Source organism: Phyllostomus discolor, chromosome 4, assembly GCF_004126475.2.
Source record: "Phyllostomus discolor isolate MPI-MPIP mPhyDis1 chromosome 4, mPhyDis1.pri.v3, whole genome shotgun sequence".
NCBI classification, from domain to species: domain Eukaryota; kingdom Metazoa; phylum Chordata; class Mammalia; order Chiroptera; family Phyllostomidae; genus Phyllostomus; species Phyllostomus discolor.
The window spans coordinates 6,231,535-6,256,412 of NC_040906.2; the positions used below are offsets into that span (position 1 = coordinate 6,231,535).

Sequence of the window (24,878 nt, forward strand, 5' to 3'; positions counted from 1 at the left end):
TGGATGTTTCTCTCTACTTTCCCCTCTCTCTACAAATCAAAAATAAAAATTAAATGAAAAAAAAGCTGTTGTGGAAACATTGTCACTTTTTGCTCATTTAAAAGGATTCAGTTTGCTGAGAAAGCATATATTAACATAAATAATGTTATTTATTTTTAAATCTGTTTTCTGAGCTGTTTAAACTGTAAGAAAGGAACAGAAGAATTTCCCTGAGAGAGGACAAAGATTCTATAGCAGTTTGAATGTACAGAAATGGAAAAAACCCAAAAACTTTAAAAATATGGTTGGGTAAGAGTAGGTTTTGAGGCTGGTGTGGCTCAGCGGACTGAGTGCAGGCCTGTGAACCAAGGAGTAGGTTTTGGCTTGGTTAAGTTAAGGAGGATGAGTGCTTTCCAAAGAAAGAAATCAGAGGACATGAGAGCAACTAGACAGATGTCTAAGGGGGTCCCAGATCCCAGGACAAAGGAAGGACCCTCTGAAGCTGTGAGCAGGGAGTGAGTATTATACTGGAGGATGTCCGAAGAGGCTTGCTCCAGGGATCTGAATGCTGACAAAGAGGGGAGAACATGGTAACAGCCCAGGCCCCTTGCATGGAAGTCACTCAGCAAACATTGGAGGAAGGAAATAAACCAAAAATCCCTGGGATAGGTCTCTGCAGGGAGGCCAAAGTAGAGCCTGAGGGAGCAGTGAGCCCATATGCCTCAAGGCTTGTGGCAGGGGTACCTCCTGGGGCAGTAAACCTGTACTTATAAACCTTATAAACCTGTACTTATAAACCTTATAAACCTGTACTTCTTCTTACTGTGTAGACACTAACATGAAATTCCTTAGGTTTAGAAACCAGACCTTCCAAAATCCCTTTTCAAACTTGTCCCTCTTGAATTAGCTCCCACAGCCTGCTTCTCACTCTGACATGGTCTGATCTGTGCTGGTTCCGCAGACACACGGGACCTTTCCCGTTCTGCCTGTCCCTGCACCAGCTGCACTCCTCAGTGCACACAGTCCTCTTCCTGAGCATTTTCTGTCGTTACTTGGGGATCTTTGTGCGACAAAAACTCCTTTAGGATAAAAAATTTTCTGTTCAAGTCAATCAAAAATTTTTGGAGAACGTTTTGTTTACTGAGGACCAATAAAAAAATACAAAATCATGCCTTCTCAGGGAAGAAGGAGACAATCAAACCTGCAGTTTTTGTGTAACATCAAAATAACCCCACCTCTGGCAGAGCAATTGCTTTTGTGACTATTTGATTGTTGATCACATGTGTTGCAGGGAATGTGCTAATAAAACCATTTCTTCTTCTTCCAGGCTAAGTCAAAGTTAATTTTCTTGCTCATTACTTTGGCAACCTGGTGAAAGCGGCCTCTCTTCTGTGTTACTAGGCCAACACTGAGCTTAGAGTTAAAACTGAGCAGTGGCAGTAGGTAGGTAAATTGTGTGTGTACTAGCAGGGACTAAATGCAAACTTTAAGCTATTTTTGGTCTTTCTCCAATGCAGTGGCCCTTGTAAGTTGGCTCTTCCCTCGTGGGGTCATGGAAAGTTATGACTACAGAGTAGTTACACAAGATATTCACTTGCATGAACATGGTGTGGCTAAATCAGGGTGGATCCTGCACCCACAGCTAAGCTACCACTCGAGGCAGGTGGCAGTCAACCTGGTGGACTGCTGTGTGGACCTCTGCATAGGGTCCACAGGAGAGCAGCAACAGCTGCTGTCTATTGGGATGTTGTGTTTCTTGTCATTTGTCCTTCTAAGTAAGTCTGATGCCACTGTGGCTCCGGTTGTCCTGTGAGTCTAAATGCCACGTTAAGCAGAACCCAGATGGGCATTATACTGTATCCATTACATTACAAGCTTTGAGAAGCTCATAGATGTTTGTTTTCTTGACTGTTATGTCCCCACTGCCCAGCACTGTGTGTGACACATGGTAGAGGCTCAATGTATACCTGTGGGAAGAAATTGGCCCTGGACATCAAAAAAGTAGGTAATAAACCTAATTACCATTTTTGAAGATTTCATAAATATGCTTTAAATCAGGGTTTCTTTTTAAGATGAACTCACCAAACAATATTTTCAGAAGGGATGATCCAGATTTATCCTGCACTTCAGTGAGAACATAGTATATGACTTCTTCATCATTTTTACCTTTTTCAAGAGATTCTTTAAAAGCCTTAAAAAATAGTGAATGGGGAAAATATAAATACAGAGTTCCAAGTTACAAATGAGCCCTAGAAAGTGAATTTATTGTAATGTGTTACAACTTTCCTGCATTGGCATCTTCTCATGTGCAGTTTTAGAATTGTATATTTGTATATACTTGAATGGCAATGAGGTGGAACAACTAAATTCTTCCTCCTTGAAAACACTGGTTTCTGAATCTGATCTCCTCATCCTAATTCACATTAGACAGAAGAAGGAGGAATTTAAAGAACAAAAAATGGGTTCACAGTAAAATGATGTGTAACCCTTGCAGAGCCTGGCCAAAATTTTAGGAATCTACTTAGCAGGTGATGGACTGATGTTTTGTCAACTGGACAACCCTTGTCCCTTTCGCAGGAGTGACTGAGCCTGAAAGGGCTCAGGGAAGCCAGGTGGTGATTTTCCCTTCCTGTGAACTTTTCCATAAAGTAAGCCTATTCATAGGGAAAGAGGAAACTTGTATCCGTATTTCCACCTGTCTTTTGTCAAAATTAACCTAAATTCTAAGACTCTAGAAGTACCGACAGAAGATTAAAAATAGGAAAGGAAACTGAAAAATTTGGAGGATTAACAAGTATTTACTTTCAAATTTGTCCTCACAAGACATTAAATCTCCAGGGATATTAATGTTCTCACATCTAAGTATTTAAATTGAAAGTAGTTGTTTGTTGAAATGAAATATTGTGTTGGTTATTATTTCATTAAATGAAACCATTAAACTTATTCAACTATTCATTAAAATTGCTTTTAATTCCTACTTTATAGTATATTATGTATATAACTCCTACAAGGCATTATTCATCTGTGGACCTAGCCTATCTCCAGGGCTATTCACCCAACTGTAGAGGGCACAATGGAGCACTGTTACTTCAGTCAGGAGCAAGGCTGTCAATAATGATGTATGCTTCTCTTCTCCCTTCTGACCTTGTAGGAACACTTACTGCAGTACATGAGAAGGTCCCCACTCACGGGAGACTCTGAGTCAGGTGTCTCATTGTGCTCTGATGTTTGATTCCAGGATATCAAAGCAAAACTTAGTTTATGGTTAGTTTACCACAATGTGAAAAAGTAAACTTTACTTACATTATACATTTTACTGGTGATGAAATCATAGTCATAGAGAAGTTGAAGTAAAGGATAAGATTCTCTTATTACCTGTGAAATTGCTGTTTTATGCCTTTCAAATATCTTCAGTGCCATTCTCTCTATGCTGTTGTCTATGTTCTGGGCTTCTGCAGACATGCTAGGGAGAAAGGATATCATGATAAAATAGTCATCAAGATATTGATATGCTGCAACATTTTATATGTGAAGGATAGGCTGTGAAGAACCAACCTATATAAAATAAATGGTCCTGAGTAGAGATTAGAACACATAAAATTGAAGCAATAGACAAAGCTATAATAAAGTGAAGCATGGTGAATTAGAAAGATGTTCATAATTGAAAATTTCCAATAGCTCTGTCATAAGTAGAGCTATTGTAAGTTTATTGTCCTAAACATATCATGTTTTTTGGGAAAATATTTCAATGTGTATAAAATTGAGATGGAGTAAACAGGTCATCCATGGAGGAATAAGAAACAATGGAATGGCAACAGAGTTTAAGCTTAAAATGCATCTTAATTAACAACTAAAAAATAAATCTCAGAAAGTTAAAAACCAGGTACTCTTTGTCTGACTTACACAGTTAAGGGAAATGCCATCCTGAATTATAAAACTAGTTCATAAATGATAAGATGTGGTTTAATAATGATATGATAAGGCATACATTAAAATTTCACAAGAATATCAATCATTTCTTCTGGGACTTCTGTTTGAGTTCATATAAACCTGTCTGTGCTATTGCTGTATATGTCATGAATATTTTTAATCATCTCAACTCCAGAAATGGCTGCTGTTTGTTTTGTGAAAGTAGTTGTAAACCTGAGTCTGTGATTCTGCTTCTTAGTTGATCATTTTAACACTCTGATGATAATGTTTTACTAGACATTTTGTATTCCTAAAAGTCATTAAGACTCATAATTTTCCTTTTTCACACCAGAAGAAAATTATTGCATCTTCCCAGTACCCAGCCTACATCAGGAAATAATATTGTTACATTATTGTATCAAATTCTGTAAAAAAACAAGTTTATGATTCAAGATTACAGATAGGAGATAAGCTTTTATCTCCCTTCATATTAAAAATGCAAGAATAGAACTGAAGAGCATTATGATAAGTGAAATGAGCCAGATGGTGAAAGACAAATACCATATGATCTCACCTATAAGTGGAACCTAATCAACAAAACAAAAAAAGCGGGCAAAATAGAACCAGAGACATGGAAAAAAAGAACAAACTGAGAGTGACCAGAAGGGAAAGGGGCAGGGGATAATTGGTGAAAGAAGGGGAAAGGTCAAGGAACATGTATAAAGAACCCATGAACAAAGACAATGGGGGGACAGATCGAAAGTGGAAGTGGGGGTGGGTAGGTCAGGGGAAAGTAATGGGAGAAAATGGGGACAACTGTAATTGAACAATGATAAAAAAATTTTTTAAATAATGCAGAAGGCTATTTCATACTGATAAAATGTAAACTCTACCAGTCTATATGAAGTAATGACTTATAAAAACTCCTTAAGGATATTTCTTTTGTGATTAATAACTTCAGTATACTATCCAAGAAATCTTTGTCTACCCCAGTTTTTAAAAATATTCAAAAGCCAACGTACCCAAATCTAGATTCTCTGTACTGTAACATTGACCTATTTGTCTATTCTTATGTCAATATCACATTGGCTTGATATCTATAGCTTATGGAACTGTTGAAGTCAATTGAAAAAAGATTGTCTTGAGTTTTCTAGCTCTTTTGGTTTTGATATAACTTTAGAATCAATTTGTCAATTTTGCAAAGAGCATATTTTGGGTATTTATTGGAATTAAATTTAATATATGGGTAAGTTTACTGAAAATTAATATCCTAACAATATTGAGTTCTAATTTAACACATTAACGCTCTTTATTTTTGAAGTTTTTCTTAATTTTAGTCTGAAGTGTTTATAGTTTTCAATATGTATATAAAGCACATATTTCCTTAAACTCATTCTTTTTTTTTTGAAATTCAACTTAAAGAAAAAAGATTTTATTTATTTATTTTTTAGAGAAGGGAAGGGAGGGAGAAAGAGAGGGAAGAAATAGCAATATGTGGTTGCCTCTTGCATGCCCCCTACTGGGGACCTGGCCCCCAGTAACAGCAAGTTACTGGGGGCCAGTAACTTAAATAATAAATAAAACTCCCAGAAACAGCAAGAAAAGGGAAAAAAGACTCAAAAAGAACAAAGAGGGGTTAAGAAAACTACAGGACAGCATGAAACATAATAATATCCATATGACAGGGATAGTAGAAGGAGAAGAAAAGGAGCAAGGGATAGAAAACCTGTTTGAAACAGTGATGAGGGAAAAATTCCCTACTTGGTAAGAGAAAATGTCACACAAGTCCAGGAAGCACAGAACGTCTCAATCAAGAGGAACCCAAGAGGCATATTCTAAGACACATCATAACTAAAATGACAACATTCAAAGACAGAGAATCTTACAGGCAACAAAGGATTAAGAGGAAGCAGTATACAAGGGAGCCCATATAAGACTAGCAGTTGACTTATCAACAGAAACACTACAATAGGGAAGGGAATGGCAAGAAATATTCCAAATAATGAAAAGCAAAGGCCTGTAATCAAGACTACTCTATCCAGCAAGGCTCTCAATTAAAATGGAAGGCAAAAAAAGGAGTATCCCAGACAAAGGAAAGTTGAAAGAATGTACCTCAACCAAGCTGGCACTGCAAGATATGCTAAAGGGGCTGCTTTAATAAGGGAAGGAAAAGGGTGAGAAAGAGAGGAACACAGGTACAAACAGGAAAACATCTCCAAAAAGAGGAATAGAATTACCCGAAGGCTTGCCATTTGGCATTGGCCATGACAATTATGATGAAGTCCAGAGAACATAGAGAGATCAGAAAGCTGGGAAGTCACTTTGTCCTAGGAAAGAATAGCTCAGCTCTGGCCACACCTGGAGACTGATTACCTGGACTTTACACAGGCAGAGAACCATGGCTGGGAGTTGAAGAAACTCATGGATTCAACATTTAAAAAAAATAGTAATAAACACAAGAACTTAAAAATTAAGTAGTTGTCATAGAAGAAACATGTGAGACAACCATTGTGAACAGAAAGTAAAAAGCTAAGGAGATGATTTACTAGGGACAAACAAAGCTGTGAAGACTAAAGTTGCACTCCTGGAAGAAGACGTTTATCCCCAAATTTAAAAAGAATACATCTTTATAGATATTAGAGAAGAAAATTTCCCTGAAATAAAGGTAGAATTGAATCTGCCACCTCACAAACACAAGAACTCTGGTTAAAGACAGTATGCATGGAATTCACCAGTAACTTTCAACATTGCTTTTATTTATTTGTGATAATAGGATGCACCTATCTTATAAAATAGTATCAATATTATACATTTTTGCTCAAATTTGAAAACTTTAAAAAGATAGAAGTTGCCATTAGAAAGTTAAAATACAGGAAGCATATTTATTATGTTCAGACTATGTAGCAAACACACTCTTATCATTAAAGGAAGGACAATCACCTCATCTGACTACGTTGACCAAAAATAAACCAGCAGTTCATAGATGAGGCAATTTAAGGCCAATAGACTTGAAAACCTGTTCAATCTCCCATGTAATCAAAGAATGCAAATTACAGGATGCATCCCTTTATCCAGCTCCCTTGTGAAATCTAGATGTGACAGATGGCTCATCAGCCAATGGTAGGAGAATATAGTGGTTCAGCCATGAGGAAGGCAATTTGGTAGGATCTATGAACAAGTGAATATTAGTACCTTTTGCCTCAACAACTATAACTTTTGTTTTCTGACACAAGATAAACACTTGTATATATGCAAAACCATAAGAAATACATAATTGTTATTATTGCAGTTTACCGGTAACAGTGAACAATTGAAAACAACACAAATGGTTTAAGTGGCACATAATTTAAAAATTATGGAATATCGACTGCAGGAGCAGTATGCCACTTTTTATAAGAATGAGGTCGATTCAAATGTTTATTAACATGAAAGAGAACCCTCTGAGAATTTCAACATTAAAAATTGTTTAAATGTATTGTACAGAATCGAATATACAATGTAATTTCTTTCATTAAGAAACAAGACAGAAATTATGCATTTAGGAAAATAAGTCATGTGTGTCTGTAAATGCATAGAAAAGACATAAAAGGCTGTGCCCACAACACTCAGCAGGACCAGGAATGGAAGCTGCAGGAGGTGGGTAGTGAATGAGCCTGCTTCCCTTTGTATACAACCCTGTCATTTGAAATCTTATGACCAAGTATTTCTTTTGGATAAAAAAAAAAATCAAACAATTGAACCTATTAAGTAATGTTATTTTTGATCCATTACTAAAGAAAAAGGTTGGGTTTCTATCCTTTTCCTTGTCAGAGGTAGAACCCATCCAGAGCAGAAAATGTACAAATGAAAACACCAGCCTGCCCTGGTATAGGGAACCTATCTACTTGGTGTGGCAAATGTAGCACAGACCCTAATTCAGAAAACTGGCAGGGAGCAAGTCGGCACTTAAGACCCAGGCCTATGGATCAGTTTTCCCATGGGGAATTAAGCTTGCATTGTGCCTAGGCTGCTTTGAGGCTTGCTTTTTGCTAAAACTCCCTTACCCTGAATTGAGGCAGTAAATGTTTACTGCATATATTTAAAGTAACTTCCTAAAATCTGCACTAAGCCTCCCAAGTGTGGAGGGTAACCAGTCAACCACCTTTCCCCTTGCATTTGCAAATACCCCTTTTCTTTGAAGTAATTAGCAACATCCTCTCCTTTGTTATCTGTAAAAGCTAACCACCTAAAGTGAACCTGTGCATAGTAAATGAAGACCATCCTTGATGTAATGTACCCAGAAAATCAATAAAAGCCTGTCCAGGCAGAAGTCGGGGCCCTTTCACTCAGAGAGTGGCCATGCCATCCCCTTTTTCCCACAGGACTTCTGTAGTTCGTGTGAGTTTGTTCATCACAACCATAACACATAGACCCCACAAGCCGGAGTCCGCATCATCCTGGTCTTTGGCATCTTGGTCCTTCCTCTTCTTTTTATTTCCTTAGATCAAGATCCCTGGAGGAACAACCCTGATCCCAATCAGAGACAGGAATAGGGCTGGCACAGACCTGTCCCCAGGTCAGGACAACACACCCAGATTTGAAAAGTCAGATGTAGGACACCAGTTTTATTTCAAACTGGCAAATGTGACTCAGCCCTGTATCAAAAGCCAACAAGAGTGAAGTGGTGGGCAGGAGCCAGACCCTCAAACCAGTTTTCCTGTGGAAATCAGGCCTAGAAAATGCATCCAGACTGTTAAGGCTTGCTCTTGCTAAAACTCCTTCACTCTGGTCTGAAACGGTAGATGTTTATTGCCTATCTTCAAGGTAATTTCCAAAGCCTGTATAAATTTTCACAGATGGAGCATAGCAACTCACCACCTTTCCCTTCTGTATTTGTTATCTTCCTTGATTTTATCTCAAATGTAGACAACAACATTCTATGTAATAGATAATAAATCCTTCTTCAATGTAAGACCTGAGAGAAACAATAAAAGCCTGTCCAGGCAATGGTAGGGGAGCTCTCCCCTTAAGAGAGTGGCCAAGGCTCTCTCCTTTGGAGAGAAGTGGCCATAGGACTCTCATCTTAAGAGAGTACCTGTATCATCCCTTTTTCTCCACAGGACTGCTGTAGTCTGTATGCATTTGTTCTTGTCTTCAGCCACAACACGCAGATTCTGCTGGCCAGAGTCTGCCACAGTCAGATATTTGCCCTCAAAGTTATACTTTCTAAAGTACCCTCTTCAAAGTAACCTAGATGAAGATAGAGGAAGCTTGAGAGAAATGAGAGCATTCAGAGGTCATGAGCAAATAACAAATTGCTGCCTCAAAGTACAAAAAAACACAGCCTAGTCCAGATGGGCTGTCAGCTGAGCAGTAGGTATAAGGTGCACTCACATCAGCAGATGTCCCTCAGCTGTGTAAAGGTCTGATTTCCTCATTACATATTTCTGCATTCCGTTACACTGTGAAAAAGTGTTCTTGTAAAGCAGGACTAAGGTCAAGGTTTACACGAGTGTCTAAAAACAGACACTAAAGTAGCATCACATCCAGAAAGGAAGGTAAAGGAAGGAAGACAGAGACTGACCTGGTGCTGCGATCACTGCCCCCACTGGCCATTGTCTTGTCTTGGGCCCTGCCAGGACCTCTGATCACCCCAGTGTATCCAGCCTGTTTTAAGTGAGGCTGCCAAGCCCTGTGCAGGAATTCCATGAAGTGCCTCACCCAGTGAGGACCACACCCAAATGGGGAAAAGAAGAGAGTTGTGAAACACTGCTTCCTCCGTTCTATAGCCCCAGGGTGGTTCTCGGCCAACAGAACAAGTGTCAGCAGGAACAGAGGCTAAGAAGGGTCAGTCAGAACCTGGAGGCCAGGGGAGGGGGACTTCCAGGGGGAAGAGAACCAGTCCTCGGGAGTCCCCTTGTTTGTGCAAAGACACCAAAAACATCTGTGAATTGCCCTGTCCTCAGCTGCTGCAACTTTCTAAGAGCATGCAGAGGAACAGAGTTAGGTCTCTGTGTTCAGACACAGGGATGGAGAAGCACCATTCTTGGAGTGATGGTTTCCACATTTGTTCCATGAGTCCAACTTCCTCTGGCTGGGACTAAGGGTTATCCCTCAATTAAATTTAAGATACAGGAGAAGTTTCTACACTCTCTCCACCTCTGTTCTTTCTTTTTACTCAAAGAAGCAAACATCAATCTGGGCAGATTACATACACTGATGAGGACATATCTTTCCCAGAGTGCAGGGTCTCAGCCTGCACTGGTCTTTGGCATCTTAATCCTTCCTCTTCCCTTGACTCCCTTAGATCAAGATCCCTGGAGGAGGCCCAGAACCCCAGCCAGAGATGGGAATGCACCTGGTGCTGACCCGTCCCCAGGTCAGGTGGGAGACCAAGGCACCCAAAGTCAGATGTTTAACCTGAATTTTATATTTTCTAAAGTACCCTCTCTGAAATGACCTAGGTGAAGGTGAAGGGGTCAGAGGTAAATGAAAGGGTTCAGAGGTCATGAGAAAATAACAAACAGCTGCCTCAAAGTCAGAATGGACAACTGAGTCCAGAAGGGCAGTCAGCAGAGCAGTAGGTGTAAGACAAGACTCCCGTGGGCTGTGGCAGCTGCACTCACACCAGTGGCTGTCCCTCTACAGTTTAAAGACCCAATTCCCTCATCACGTACTCCTGCATTTCATTATACTGCACATTAGTGTACTTGTAAAGTTAGGTGAAGGTCAAGGTTTAGATGAATGAGAAGCACTAAAGCAGTAGCACGTCCAGAGAGAAAATTAAAGAAAGGAAGACAGAGAATGACCTGCTGCTGAGGTCTCTGCCTCCACTGGCCATGGCCATTCTCAGGGCTCTGCCAGGACCTGTGATCCCTCCAGTGTCTCCAGCCTGGTTTCAGTGTGGCTATCCAACCCTGAGCAGGAAGTGTGTGAATTGACTCAGCCAAGGAGAGTTCCACCCAAATGGGGAAAAGAGAAGTGAAAGTAACATTCCGAGTGTTGTGAAACACTGCCTGCCCCCTTCTATAGCCCTACCATGGTTCTCCTCCATTAGGACATGTGTCCACAGGAACAGAAGCTAAGAAGGGTCAGTCAGAACCTGGAGAACAGGAGAGGGAGACCTCTAGGGGGAAGAGAACCAGTCCTCAGGAGTCCCCTTGTTTGTGCAAAGACACCAAAAACATCTGTGAATTACCCTGTCCTCAGCTGCTGCAACTAAGAGCGTAGAGAGGAACAGAATTAGGTCTCTGTGTTCAGACACAGGGATGGGGAAGCACCATTCTTGGAGTGATGGTTTCCACGTTTGTTCCATGAGTCCAACTTCCTCTGGCTGGGACTAAGGGTTCTCACCCAATTCAATTTAAGATACGGGGGAAAGTTCTACTTTCCCTCCACCTCTGTTCTTTCTTTCCCCCGCAAAGGGGCAAACATCAATCTGGGCATATTGCATATACTGATGAGGACATATCTTTCCCAGAGGGCAGGGTCTCAGTGTGTCTCAGATGCTACACACACTTGGCAGGGCAAAGGGGATAGTCTCTCTCCCTGCATACATCCATACCTCATTGGTCTTTGTAGGTAGACAAATTAGTAAGCTCAGCCTCTGCTGGGCATGGTTGTCCTCTGCTCCTGGCCTCCATGGTTCATGGGGCCCAGACAGGGTCTGATACAGACAACACCAGCATTTTCCAGTGTCCCCCACCTCTCTCCTCTGTCCCTCAGCAGCAGGCAGACTAGGCCCCCCCTGTGCTGGGTGTTGGCATAAATATGCCTGCTTTTCTCTGAGTCAGCTTAGAGTCACCAATATCACCATGTGAATGACAGGCAGATAGCAATCAGCTGGCTGGGAAATCCACAGCTGCCAGCATTCCAGGTGGCACTCCCACCCTGGGGCTGCCCTGGACAAAGGGGAGGAGATGATCCTGTGGGGCCAGAGAAAGTGGGGCACACACCCCACTCCATGAACAGCAGTGGTTTCTGTGGGATCAGGAGGCCTTTGTGCACAAAGCAAAGATTTTTGATCCTGAAAACAACATCAGACCCACCAGGAACCAGATGCCAGGAACCAGATGACACCAGAAAGAAAGCTGGTGTTTGGATCTTCGTCTTTCCCACCTTTAGCCTGTCAGTGTATTTGGAACTGAGGTCTGGAGATGTGGGGAGAGTTTACACACAAAACTTAAGGTTTCTTTGTGATGTTCTGTTTTTCTGAGATTATCCTCCTCACCACAGAAAGCCTGGTTGCCTGACTTTGCTGACCAGGAAAAAAGTGGACTTTCTACCAAAGTATTGACCACTCCACAAGCAATCAGAGAACTCCATCAAGAATAGGACATCATCTCGGGAGACGGAAGATGGCGGCTTTACTCTAGGCAGCATTTTTCTCGGCTTTTGTGAAGAGGGGGGAAACTCGCGGATCAGTGGAGAAACAGAGCAAGTGGGCTAGGTTACTGAATCACTTTTGAAAGCAGGACATCAAAAATTATTGCACTCACTGGAAAACCAGACGGTAAGGAGTCTGCTACAGGACAAAAGGGGCCCAGGGATCAGCGCAGGGTCTAGAGGTGTACAGACCCCAGGCCCGCCCGGTTCTCCAGGGTCTGCCCCAGGGTGCCCAGGAGAGGGAAGTGGCTGCTCCCTCCCCTGAATACGAGGGGGGGGCGGTGAGCAACTCCGGGGAGAACGTGTTGCTAAAAGGAACAGATTGGCCAGTTGGACTGGGAAAAAATTGCCCAGGGAATATGAACACCCGCCCAGAGACCTGGGAGGAGTGAGGGACTCTAGCTGACAGGACCAGGGGCAGCCTGGAAGGGCGCCTGCACCTCTAGCCTGGGGGAAGTGCAGATTGGTGGAGAGTACAGAACCAGGCTGCGCTCGGCTCACGCCCCATAGGGAGGCCGGAATCGCACGCTGCGATCATGAGAGGGACTTGGTGCTGGGTGCATTCCTACAGTAGTGGCTCAGAAATTTCCAGCCAGCCCAACCAGGGGAGCCGGGAAAGGCACCAACACCCAGTCGGAGTGCGGTTCAGCGGGGAACCGGAGCTGGAAACGGCTGGGCTGGTGCACCATCGGGAAGACTGACTCTCGTGTGCCAGCATGTTCAGGAGCGCCCAGGGTACCTGACAGACTTGCTGAGATCTGGCTGGGAGAGAGAGAAGCATTTCAAAGGTCCCTCAGCCAGCTGAAGCCAGCAAGATCAGAAAAACTGGTCTGGGCAGTTAGAAACCAACAAGAGGTTTTTTTTTGTTTGGTTTGGTTTGGTTTGGTTTGGTTTGTTTTTTTTTTTTTGTTTGGTTTGGTTTTGTTTGGTTTCTCTGGCTGTTGTTGGTTGATTGATTTTATGTTGTGTTTTATGTGACATTTTATTTTTCAATTCTTATTATTTTTATCTCGCAATCCCTTAAGTTTCTCTTCCATTCAACCTAATATTATTCTTTCCACTCCAAATTTATTTCTCCAGCACTACATCTTCTGCTTTTCTTTCCCTTTTTTTAAATCTTGCAAGTTACTGTAAATCTGTATTATCTCTTTCTCACTTTTCTGACACTTTTTATTTTAATAATATTTTGGTATTCTTTTTCTTTCTGTATAATCTTCTTTGCTTGGCTGGTGATACTGTCATTTGATAGGTTCCCCTTGGTATCTCAGGCACAAGGTGTTGATAAATTACTATCCTTCATCTGTGTTCCCTTAATACACCTCTCAAGGTTCTATACTCTTTATTCTTGTTATCTAGACCTCATCGATTCTGCCACAAGACTGTCACTTTACTATTACTGCTAGTAAGACCTAGTCTATACAATTGTAAATGCTTCTCAATACCCCTACCTGATCTCAGCCCACTTTGCAATTTTTTGAACTATACTATTGTGGGGGTTGTCTCTATTCTTTTACTCACTACTCCTATATACTAATCTTTAGTCCAACTCTACCTTAGAATCTGACCTCCCACAGCCTCACAGCTTTCTAGATCCAACTAACAATCCTCTCGTCCCCAATAAGAGTCTTACCTTCTTTCCATCTTTTCTAAAACGTGGATAGTGGGGTGGAGGATCACGGTTAATACTATAAGGAGCCAAAGGATAACCCATCTCTTCTCTACTGGCTGCTAAAGTAAACATCATAGTATACTGTCTTGCTGTTTTAAACCATTTTGCCTTACTCCTCCAACTGATCACAAAAAAGAGTAGGGGGAAGCTGTGAACACCAGGATACACGAAGGAGATTGCACCACTGAATCTCACAAATATTCTACCACAGAAGTTCACACCATAATTACAGGGAATCAGAACAAATCAAATTAACAACAAGAAGAAAAAAGAAGAAACCCACGAACAATGAGAAAACAAAGAAACAGCCCCCAGTTGAAGGGAAACGAGGAAGCCTCAGGAAAAATGCTAAATGAAATAGAGGCAACTCAACTATCAGATATTGAGTTCAAAGTAATGATCATCAGGAAGCTCAATGAGCTCACAATGACCTACCAGAAACTACAGAGAAGCTACAATGAACTCACTGAAAACTACATCAACATGAAAAAGGAAATAGAAACTATCAACAAGGGCCAAGAGGAAATGAAGAATACAATTTCTGAACTGGAGAACACAGTAGAAGGAATGAAAAGCAGGATTGATGAAGCAGAAGATCGGATTAGCGAGCTGGAGGACAAAGTAGAAAACAGCATCCAGAAAGAGCAAGAAAAGGAAAAGAGGCTCAGAAAGAATGAAGAGGGATTAAGAGAAATGCAAGACAATATGAAACGTAATAATATCTGTATAATAGGGATACCAGAAGGAGAAGAAGAAGAGCAAGGGATCGAAAACCTAGTTGAACAAGTAATGAAGGAGAACTTCCCTAATTTGATGAGAGAAAAAGTCACACAAATCCAGGAAACACAGAGAGTCCCAATCAAGAGGAACTCAAAGAGACCTACCCCAAGGCACATCATAATTAAAATGACAAAATTTCAAGACAAAGAGAGAATCTTAAAGGCAGCAAGGGAGAAACAGGAAGTAACATACAAGGGAGCCCCAATAAGGCTAACAGCTGACTTCTCAATGGAAACACTTCAAGCCAGAAGAGAATGGCAAGAAATACTCCAGGTAATGAGAACCAGAGGTGTGCAACCAAGGTTACTTTACCCAGCAAGGCTCTCGATCAAGATAGAAGGCCAAATAAGAAGCTTCCCAGACAAAAGAAGTCTAAAAGAATACACCTCAACCAAACCAGCTCTGCAAGAGATTCTAAAAGGACTGCTTTAAGGAAGGGAGAAAGAGAGAGAGAGAGAGAGAGAGAGAGAGAGAGAGAGAAACACACGTACATAAAAGACAATGAATAAGTACCTATCAATAATAACCTTAAACGTAAATGGATTAAATGCTCCAATCAAAAGACATAGAATAGCTGATTGGATAAGAAAAAATGACCCACATATCTTCTGTCTACAAGAGACCCACCTCAGGATAAAAGACATACACAGGCTGAAAGTGAAGGGCTGGAAACAAATCTTCCAAGCAAATGGACAGGAAAAAAAAAAGCCGGGGTAGCAATACTCATATCAGACAAAATAGACTTCCAAAAAAGGTCCATAAAGAGAGACCCAGAAGGTCATTTCATAATACTCAAAGGAAGAATCCATCAAGAAGACATAAATATTGTAAATATATATACACCCAACGTAGGAGCACCGATATACATAAAGAAAATCTTAGAGGACTTCAAGAAAGATGTGGACAGCAACACAATTATAGTGGGAGATTTTAACACTCCACTATCAAAAATGGACAGATCTTCTAAACAAAATATCAACAAAGATATAGTGGCATTGAACAATACCCTTGATGAAATGGACTTTACTGATATATACAGAGCCCTCCATCCAAAAGAAGCTAAATATACATTCTTTTCAAATGTACATGGAACATTCTCAAAGATAGACCACATGATAGGAGACGAAACAAGCCTCAAGAATTTCAAGAAAATTGAAATCATACCAAGCATTTTCTCAGACCACAAGGGACTGAAGCTAGAAACCAACCCCAAGGAAAAAAACCAAAAACACTCAAAATCATGGAGATTAAATAGCATGCTATTAAACAATGAATGGGTCAAGAATGATATTGGGGAAGAAATCAAAAGGTTTCTGGAAACAAATGAAAATGAACTCACAACAACCCAAAACTTATGGGACACAGCCAAGGCAGTCCTGAGAGGGAAGTTCATAGCTATACAGGCCCACCTAAAAAGGTTAGAAACATTCCAAACAAACAACCTAACCCTACATCTACAAGAACTTGAGGAACAACAACATAATTAAACTACATAAAATATGGACATTTTAATGTCAATTCTTCCAATTCACAAACATGGCACATGCTTCCATTTGTTTGTGCCTTCCTTAATTTCTCCTCTTCAGTGTCATATAGTTTTTTGAGTGCAGGTCTTTTACCTTCTTGGTTAGGTTTATTCCTAGGTACTTTATTTTCCTTGTTGCTGTATCAAATGGGATGTTTTTCCTGATTTCTGTTTCCGATATTTCATTGTCGGTGTACAAAAATGCCTTTGATTTCTGAATATTGACTTTGTATCCCATGTTTTGCCAAATTCACTTATTAGGTCGAGTCGTTTTCTGGTGGAGTGTGTAGGATTTACTATGTACACTATCATGTTGTCTGCAAACAATGACAGTTTTGCCTCCTCCTTTCCAATTTGAATGCCTTTTATTTCTTTTTCTTATCTGATTGCTGTGGCTAGGACTTCCAATACTATGTTGAATAGAAGTGGTGAAAGTGGACATCCTTGTCTTTTTTTTAACTTAGTGGGAAAGCTTTTAGATTTTTCTCATTGATTATGATGTTAGCTGTAGGTTTCTTCTATATAGCCTTTATTATGTTGAGATATGCTCCTTCTACTCCCACTTTGCTAAGTGTTTTTATAATAAATGAGTGCTATACCTTATCAAAGACTTTTTTTACACCTATTGATATAATCACGTGGTTTTTGTCTTTCCTTTTGTTTATGTGATGTGTTACATTTACTGATTTGAGAATATTGTGCCATCCTTGCATCCCTGGGATGAATCCCACTTGATCATGTTGTGTGATCATTTTAGTGTATTTCTGGATGTGTTTTGCCAATATTTTGTTGAGGATTTTAGTGTCTATGTTCATCAGTAATATTGTCCTGAAGTTTTCTTTCTTTGTTGTGCCTTATCTGGTTTTGAGATTAGGATGATGCTGTCCTCATAAAGAGAGTTTGGAGTCTTCTGTCTTCTTGGATTTTTTGGAATAGTTTGTAAAGAATAGGAATTAGTTGTTCCTTAAATGTTTTGTAAAATTTTTCTGGAAAACTGTCCAGTCCAGGGTTTTTGTGTGCCAAGAGTGTTTTTATTACTGCTTCAATTTTACCAGCTGTTAGCTATCTGATCAGGCTTTCTGCTTATTCTTCATTCAGCTTTGAAATATTATATTTTTCTAAAAATGTATTCTTTTCACCCAGTTTTTCAAATTTCTTGGCATATAATTGTTCATAGTAATTTTTTACAACCCATTGTATTTTTGTGGTATAAGTTGTAATCTCTCCTCTTTCATTTTTCATTTTGTTTATTTGGGTTTTCTCCCTTTTTTGCTTGATGAGTCTGGTGAAAGTTTTATTAATTTTGTTTATTTTTTCAAGGAACCAGCTCCTGGATTTAATGATCCTTAGAATTGTTCTTTTCTTCTCTATGTCATTTAATTCTGCCTTGATCTTGGTTATTTCCTTTCTTCTACTTGCTCTGGGCTGTCTTTGTTGCTGTTCCTCCAGTTCTTGTAAGTGTGGTGTTAGGTTGTTTATTTGAAATGTTTCTATCTTTTTTTAGGTAGGCCTGTATCACTGTGAACTTTCCTCTCAGGGCTGTCTTTGCTGTGTCCTATAAGTTTTTGATTGTTGTGAGTTCATGTTCATTTGTTTCCAGAACATTTTGATTTCTTCCCTAATCCTATTCTTGACTCATTCATTGTTTAATAGCATGCTATTCAATCTCCATGAGTTTGAGTGTTTTGGGGTTTTTTTCCTTGATGTTGGTTTCTTGTTTCAGTCCCCTGTGGTAAGAGAAAATTCTTGATATGCCTTCAATCTTCTTGAATGTGTTGAGGTTTGTTTTGTGTCCTATCATGTGTTGATCTTTGAAATATTCCATGTGCATTTGAAAAGAATGTATATTTTGCCTCTTTAGGATGAAAGGCTCTCTCTATATATATCAGTCAAGTCCATTTGATCTAGAGCATTGTTCAATGCCACAATATCTTTGCTGATATTTTGTTTGGGAGATCTGCCCATTTTTTACAGTGGGGTGTTAAAATCCTCCACTATAATTTTGTTGCTGTCAATATCTTTCTTGAAGTCCTCCAAGATTTTCTTTATGTATTTGGGTGCTCCCATGTTGGGTGCATATATATTTACAATGTTTATGTCTTCTTGATGGATTCTTCCCTTGAGTATTATGAAGTGACCTTCTGGGTCTCTTTTTATGGACATTTTGCAGTTTATTTTGTCTGATATGAGTATTGCTACCCTGGAATTGTATTCCTGTCCATTTTCTTGGAATATTTGTTTCCAGCCCTTTACTTTCAGTCTGTGAAGGTCTTTTGTTCTGAGGTGGGTCTCTTGTAGGTTGCATATGTGTGGGACATGATTTCTTATCCATTCAGCTATTCTATGTCTTTTGATTGGGGCATTTAATTTATTTAGATTCATTATTGATAGGTACTTATTCATTGCCATTTTTTTCATACCCATGTTCCTCTCTCTCTCACTCTTTTTCTTTCTGTTCTTAAAGCAGACCTTTTAGCATCTCTTGAAGAGCTGGTTTGGAGGAGGTAAATTCTTTGAAGCTTCTTTTGTCTGGGAAGCTCCTTATTTGGCCTTCCATTTTAATTGAGAGACTTGCTGAATAAAATAGTCTTGGTTGCAGGCTTCTGTTTTTCATTATTTGGAATATTTCTTGCCATTCCCTTCTGGCTTGTGGTGTTTCCATTGAGAAGTCAGCTGCTAGTCTTATCAGTGCTCCCTTGATGTTACTTATTGTCTTTCCCTTGCTGCCTTCAAGATTCTCTCTTTGTCTTGGAATTTTGCCATTTTAATTATGATGTGTCTTGGAGTGGGCATCCTTGGGTTTCTCTTGACCAGGACTCTCTTTGTTTCCTGGAGTTGTGTGACATTTTCTCTCATCAAATTAGGGAAATTTTCCATCATTACTTTTTCACACAGGTTTTCTATCCCTCGTTCTTCTTCTTCTCCTTCTGGTATCTCAATTATATGGATATTATCACGTTTCATGTTGTCCTGCAGTGCCCTTAACACCTCTTTATTCTTTCTGAGCCTTGTCTCCTTTCCTTGCTCTTTCTGGGTATTTTTTTCTACCTTTTCCTCCAGCTCACTGATCCAATCTTCTGCTTCATCTAGCCTGCCTTTGATTGCTTCTACTGTGTTCTTCAGTTCAGAAATTGTATTCTTCACTCACTCTTGGCACTTGTTGATAGTTTCTATTTCCTTTTCCATGTTCATACAGTTTTCAGTGAGTTTATTGTAGTTTCCCTGTAGTTTTTTATAATTCTCACTGAGCTCATTGAGCTTCCTGATAACCACTGCTTTGAACTCAATATCTCATAGTTGACTTGCCTCTACTTCATTTAGCATTATTTCTGAGGCTTCCTCCTTTCCTTTCATTTGGGAATTGTTTCTTTGTCTTCCCATTGTTTGTCAGACTCTTCTTATTAGCCTCTTCTTCTCAAATGGATTTGTTCTGACTCCCTGGTTTTGTGGTGTCAACTTTTATGGTAGGAGACCTGTGAGATTTGGTGGTGCAATCTCCTTGACCCTCTGAGTTCACTGGTCTTGGACTGTGGTTTATGTTGGCTCTCTGTGTGTCTTTAGGTTTTGATTATTGTTGGGTCTTTCTTTGGTGGGTCCTTCCCTCCAGCTGGTTAACTGAGGGTCACTGTGTGTACCATGTCTTGTATTTTGATGTGCAGGTGTGGACAGGTTATATTGAAGCTGCTTCTTCTGTCTGTACTTAGTTTCAAGGTTTCTCTCCTGCTCTTGTTCAGTTGTTTGTTCTGGGTTATTTCTCCACCATTTAGTGGTATTTTTAGATTAGTCCTGGGTTAAGGCTATTGTGGCTTCCACTTCCTCCTTCATCTTCTTCCATTGTTATCTCTTGGTGGTTCCTTCATTGGTGGGTTTCCTCTTCCAGCAGGTGTAGTGGTATTCACAGCTCCAATCTACTCTTTTATATGATCAGTTGGAGGGGGAAAGCAAAATGGTTTAAGACAGTGAGAGTGTATTCTATGGTATTTAAAGTACCAACCCGTAGAGAAGAGATAGAAGATCCCTGGGATATGTATAGTGTTAACAGGTATATTTCACCTGCCTATCCACTTTTTTAGAAAGAGTGGAAAAAAAGATAAAACTCTTGTTAGTTGGGGGGAGGGGATTGTGAGTTGGATCTCAAAAGCAGTGAGCTTGTGGGAGGTCAGATTACAAGGTAAAGTGAGAGTAAAGGATAGAAAATAGGTGTAGTGTGCAAGAGAATAGAGTTAACCACCACAGTAATAAAGTTCAGGAAACAGTGAAATGAGCTAAGATCCAGGAGGAGTGCTGCGTAGTATTTACAATTGCATGGAACAGCAATTATTTACAATAGTAATGGAGCAACAATCATATGACAGCAACTATGTGATCTGAATAACAAGAATAGGATGTACAGGACCTAGAGTAGTATCCTATTGGAACACAAGTGAGTTGAAAGGCAGAAAATTAAAAATACACTATGAAAGAGAGAACAGGGGAAATCAGTTAATGCAATCTAACATACGAAGCAAAGAAGACTAAACAGAAAGAAAAGAAATACAAAAATACTAATAAAATAAAAGATGTAAGAATAATGAAAAATAATAATAATACAAATATACAATAACTTGCAAGTTCTCTGGAGTAGCAAAGTGAAATTTGTCTCATTGTCTCATTTGTTGGGATGACCATTCTTTGGGTCTGACTCTGGTTCTTTCACAGCTCCAGGTTTTATTGTCTCACTTGTGGAAATTAAAAAAAAAGAGAGAAAAACAATAATAAAGGGAAGAAAAGAAGAAGAAATAAAAAAGAAAGAAGGAAAGAAAGGAAGAAGTAATTAAAAAAGAGAGGGGGGCCTTCTGCTGGCTTTAAACTCGCCAAGCCAGTTCTGCTGGTCTTCTTGGCTGCAGCAGGCTGAGCAGGGATTGATTTTGCTTTTCTCCCTTTCTGAGTTGCACTCTTCACAGTTGCCCAGCCTCAAGCCCAGTTCCTCAGTTCACTGCTGGGCTCCCAGAGCCCTTCTACTCCCATCATATGCCTTCAGTCCGCCAGTTGCACTGTCCTCGAGGTGTACCAATTAGGGGCAACTCACACACCACCTTCTCACTCTTTGCTATCCTAGATGTCAGGGACTCTCAGAATCTTTTCAGGGTAGTTCAGACCCACACTGAGTTAAGTCTTTCTGGGGATTGCTGACTGCCCGAGCCCTGCAGCTCTCCTCTGCCAGGGGTGTCTCCACCTTCCTCTTAGAGAGCCAGTCTCCCCTGCAGGGTTGGGGTGCACTGTGGCTGCCACAGCTGCCATGGTGGATGCAGGCGTAAGCCTCCTCTATTGCTGCACCCCAGGGTCTAGGGTTGGGCGTGAGGTGCCTCTGGGCGGTGGATTCAGGTGCACTCTGTCCCTGGGGCTGCGGGCATGAGTGCTCAGCCTCTGCTGCCATGGGGGCACAGCTTATGTGACTGGGAGGGTAGGAGCACTGGAGGTGGGGTGGCTGCTGCAGGAGAATTCCCCCAAAAGCTGCTGAGTTCCTCTTTTTTTCTTGTCCTTTTTGAAAAGTTCCTCCTATTCAAGCCTGCTGCTCCAAACAAGTAACTGTCCTCTCACACAGTCCCACTCTCCAACCAGACGGGACTGACTGGGTCAGGGTCCATCATGGCCCAACTCTTCCCAACCAATGTCCACAGTCTCAGAGGGTGCACGCTGCCCCTGTGTGTTTGCCACTTCATCCTTATTCCCTCCCTGCGACTTCAAGCATCCAGGTCCAGACACCAAGCATCCTGGTGCTACTCAAACCTTGTTTGGCAGGGGAGGGAGCCATTGACTTGGCTCTCTCCCAAGAATCCTGCAGCAGAGCCAGCGGGTACTGCGGGCCTGGGGCTGCAGAGGCCCTGGTCCCTGCACTAGTCCCAGGGACCTTATTATCCTGAAGCACTCTCCTTACTGTCTGATTTTTCAATGTCCTCTATACTTTTTGGCCTCCAATCTTCATATATGTTGGGTTACCATTGGCTGTTCACTCCGTTCCCCAGAAGATCGGCTAGGTGTTTCACCCATGCACAGGGGAAAGTGGACTCCACTCCCACCTATCTCGCCACCATCTTCCCCTAAGTCTCTATTTTAGTTTTATTTCAAATCTCATATTTTAGTCTCCCCTTCTCTTACTCCATTTAGCTTGTTTCCTTCCCTTTCTTATATTCATTTTATTTACTTTTTAATAGTCATTTCCCTAATTTATTTCACATAAGTTTGGATTTTTGCATTTCATTTTAGTGTATAACAGCTTCATTGAGATATTACTTATATACCATACAATTCAACCATTTATTTTTTCATGTAATTTTTTATTGTTGTTGAAGTACAGTTGTGTCCATTTCCCCCTACCACCACTCTCCCCCACCACAGCAACCCCCAATTCCACCTCTAATCCTACCTCCCTTTGACTTTGTCCATGTGTCCTATACATGTTCCTTGATGACCCTTCCCCTTGTCCTGTGTTATCTCCCTCCTCCTTCCATCTGGTTACTGTTATTTTGTTCTTTATTTCATTGTATCTGGTTATATCTTGCTTGTTTGTTTTGTTGATCAGGTTCTACTTATAGGTGAGATCATACGGTATTTGTCTTTCATTACCTGGCTTCTTTCAAACAAGTGCAGACTAATAAAAGATATTATAAAAAAGGGGAAAAGAATGTGAGATGACTAATGAAAAGAAAAATGGTTTTGAGAGGATATATGGAGGATAAATAGTAAGAGTAAGGAATAGTAAGAAGTATTATGCTTACTTGCAATTTAAATTTAAATTTTTCCTTTCTATGCCTTGTTACTATTCCTAAACAGCAGCCACTGGGCCAGGGGATGAATACCTGAGAGACCTCTGTGGATGCAGGAATGGAGAGGAAAGGGCACCTGGACCTAAGTGGGAATACTCAGGCCCCATACCAATGGCCCCTTTTAGGTGGCCCATCAACCAGCAGGATTCCTGGTCCCCTGCCCTCTCTTCTTGATGGGGGAGACTCTCAGGCTGGGAGTTTTGTGAAGGGTGATCTACTCTCCATTGGGTCTGCCTTGGTTCTTCCCACTGGAGAGGTGAGGACTGTGTGCTCCTCTGAGTTCAAGTGCACAAGGACAGGGGTCTGTGGGGTTTGTGTGTATGTATGGTTGGAGTAGTCTGAGGCCATGTATAAATCAAATTCTAGGGTTCAGAATTAGGGATTCTTTCTTGGCACTCATCTAAGCCATGTGCCTTGATCCAGTTTTTAGCAACAAGAAAGCTGGTATTTTGATGTTCATCTGCCTAACCTTCTATCAGTTGTTTTAAAATTATGTTTTAAAACAGAATACCTGGGGAAAGTGTATACACAGATTTTGAGATTTTTCTCTGTTACTTTCTTCCTTCTGGAATTTCCCCCTCCATGGTTGCCCTGGTTTCTTCCCTGGCTCTGCTAGTCAGAAAAAAAAAGAACTTTCTACCAAAGTTTGGGTCACTCACACAAGCCTGTGGCTGCTCTCAGAGTCAGGACATCGTACACAAGAAACATCTTGTGTTACCTGCATGTCAGGTTCAATTTACCTCTAGTCACCCATGCGTGTTCACTTTCTGGAGTCTCAGACAGTTATGCTCTGTATAGTGTCCAGAGCTTCTAGATGTTTTTTGCAAGCAACAGGTTGGGTAGGAGCTCACATGTATTAATCAGAAGCAGAACTCTCACCCCTACTTGTAAGCAAAAAAGAACTGTCCACTCCCAGGTCCAGCCCTGTTCTGGCTCCTGGAGATCCCAGTGGGTCCAGTACCCTGAGTCCACTGCCCACCAAGCTGGAGAGATGCTGCTGTGCATAGCATCAGAGATACACCTTTATTTGGAGATACACAAACAAGGCTAGATATACTTGGTACTTCTGTGCTCATGGGAGAACAAACATGCCTCCTTAGAGTGGATTTGTTTATAAACAATATAGCAGAGTAAATAACATGCCTGGAGAAAAAATGAAATTTATTCTAGAATTTCAGTTGCAGTTCATATTAAAACCATTTACACATATGACACATATAAGTTGTGGCTGAGAGTTAAGATTGTTTTTTATCCATATTAAAGAAGGAGGTCGAGTTATGGTTGTTGAATCTGGTTTTTGCTTTAAGAGCTTATTATGCAACCAAATATTTCAAAGGGATTTGGGTCACAGCCTTCTCTCTACCTCTTTCCTGCTTTAAATTCCCTGTGCATGTAACAAAGGAAGAAAGAGCAGCCAACTGTGTATAGTGGAGAGTTCAGGTCATTTTTCTAAAATGTGCAGTATTAATTACATTCTTTTTATTTTAGCCCAAAGGAAGCCCATTAGCATTTCTTCTTTTAAATATAATTTTCTTTCTTTATTTCTTTATTTATTGAATTTAAAGAGTGAGAGAGGAAAGCAGCAAGAAAGAGAGTAATCAATTGTTGTTCCATCTGTATGTAAGCATTGGTTAATTCTGGTATGTGCCCTGATTGGGTATCGAACCTGCAACAATGGTGTATTGGGACAATGTTCAATCAAACTGAGCTACCAGGCTGTTCTAGTGGTGATGAATGCCCTCAGCTTCCATTTGCTTGGATAGGTCTATTTCTCCTATAATTCTACAGGACAGTTTTGCTGGTACTATTCCTCATTAACAGTTCTTTGCTTTCAATATTTTCCAAT

The 24,878-nt window shown here is 40.6% G+C and overlaps 1 protein-coding gene across 1 annotated transcript in view; it reads right to left on the reverse strand.

The window, feature by feature from the left end:
• LOC118500399 (nuclear body protein SP140-like) overlaps positions 1-24,878 on the reverse strand; it is a 240,638-nt gene that overhangs the window by 149,183 nt on the left and 66,577 nt on the right. The window lies entirely within an intron of this gene.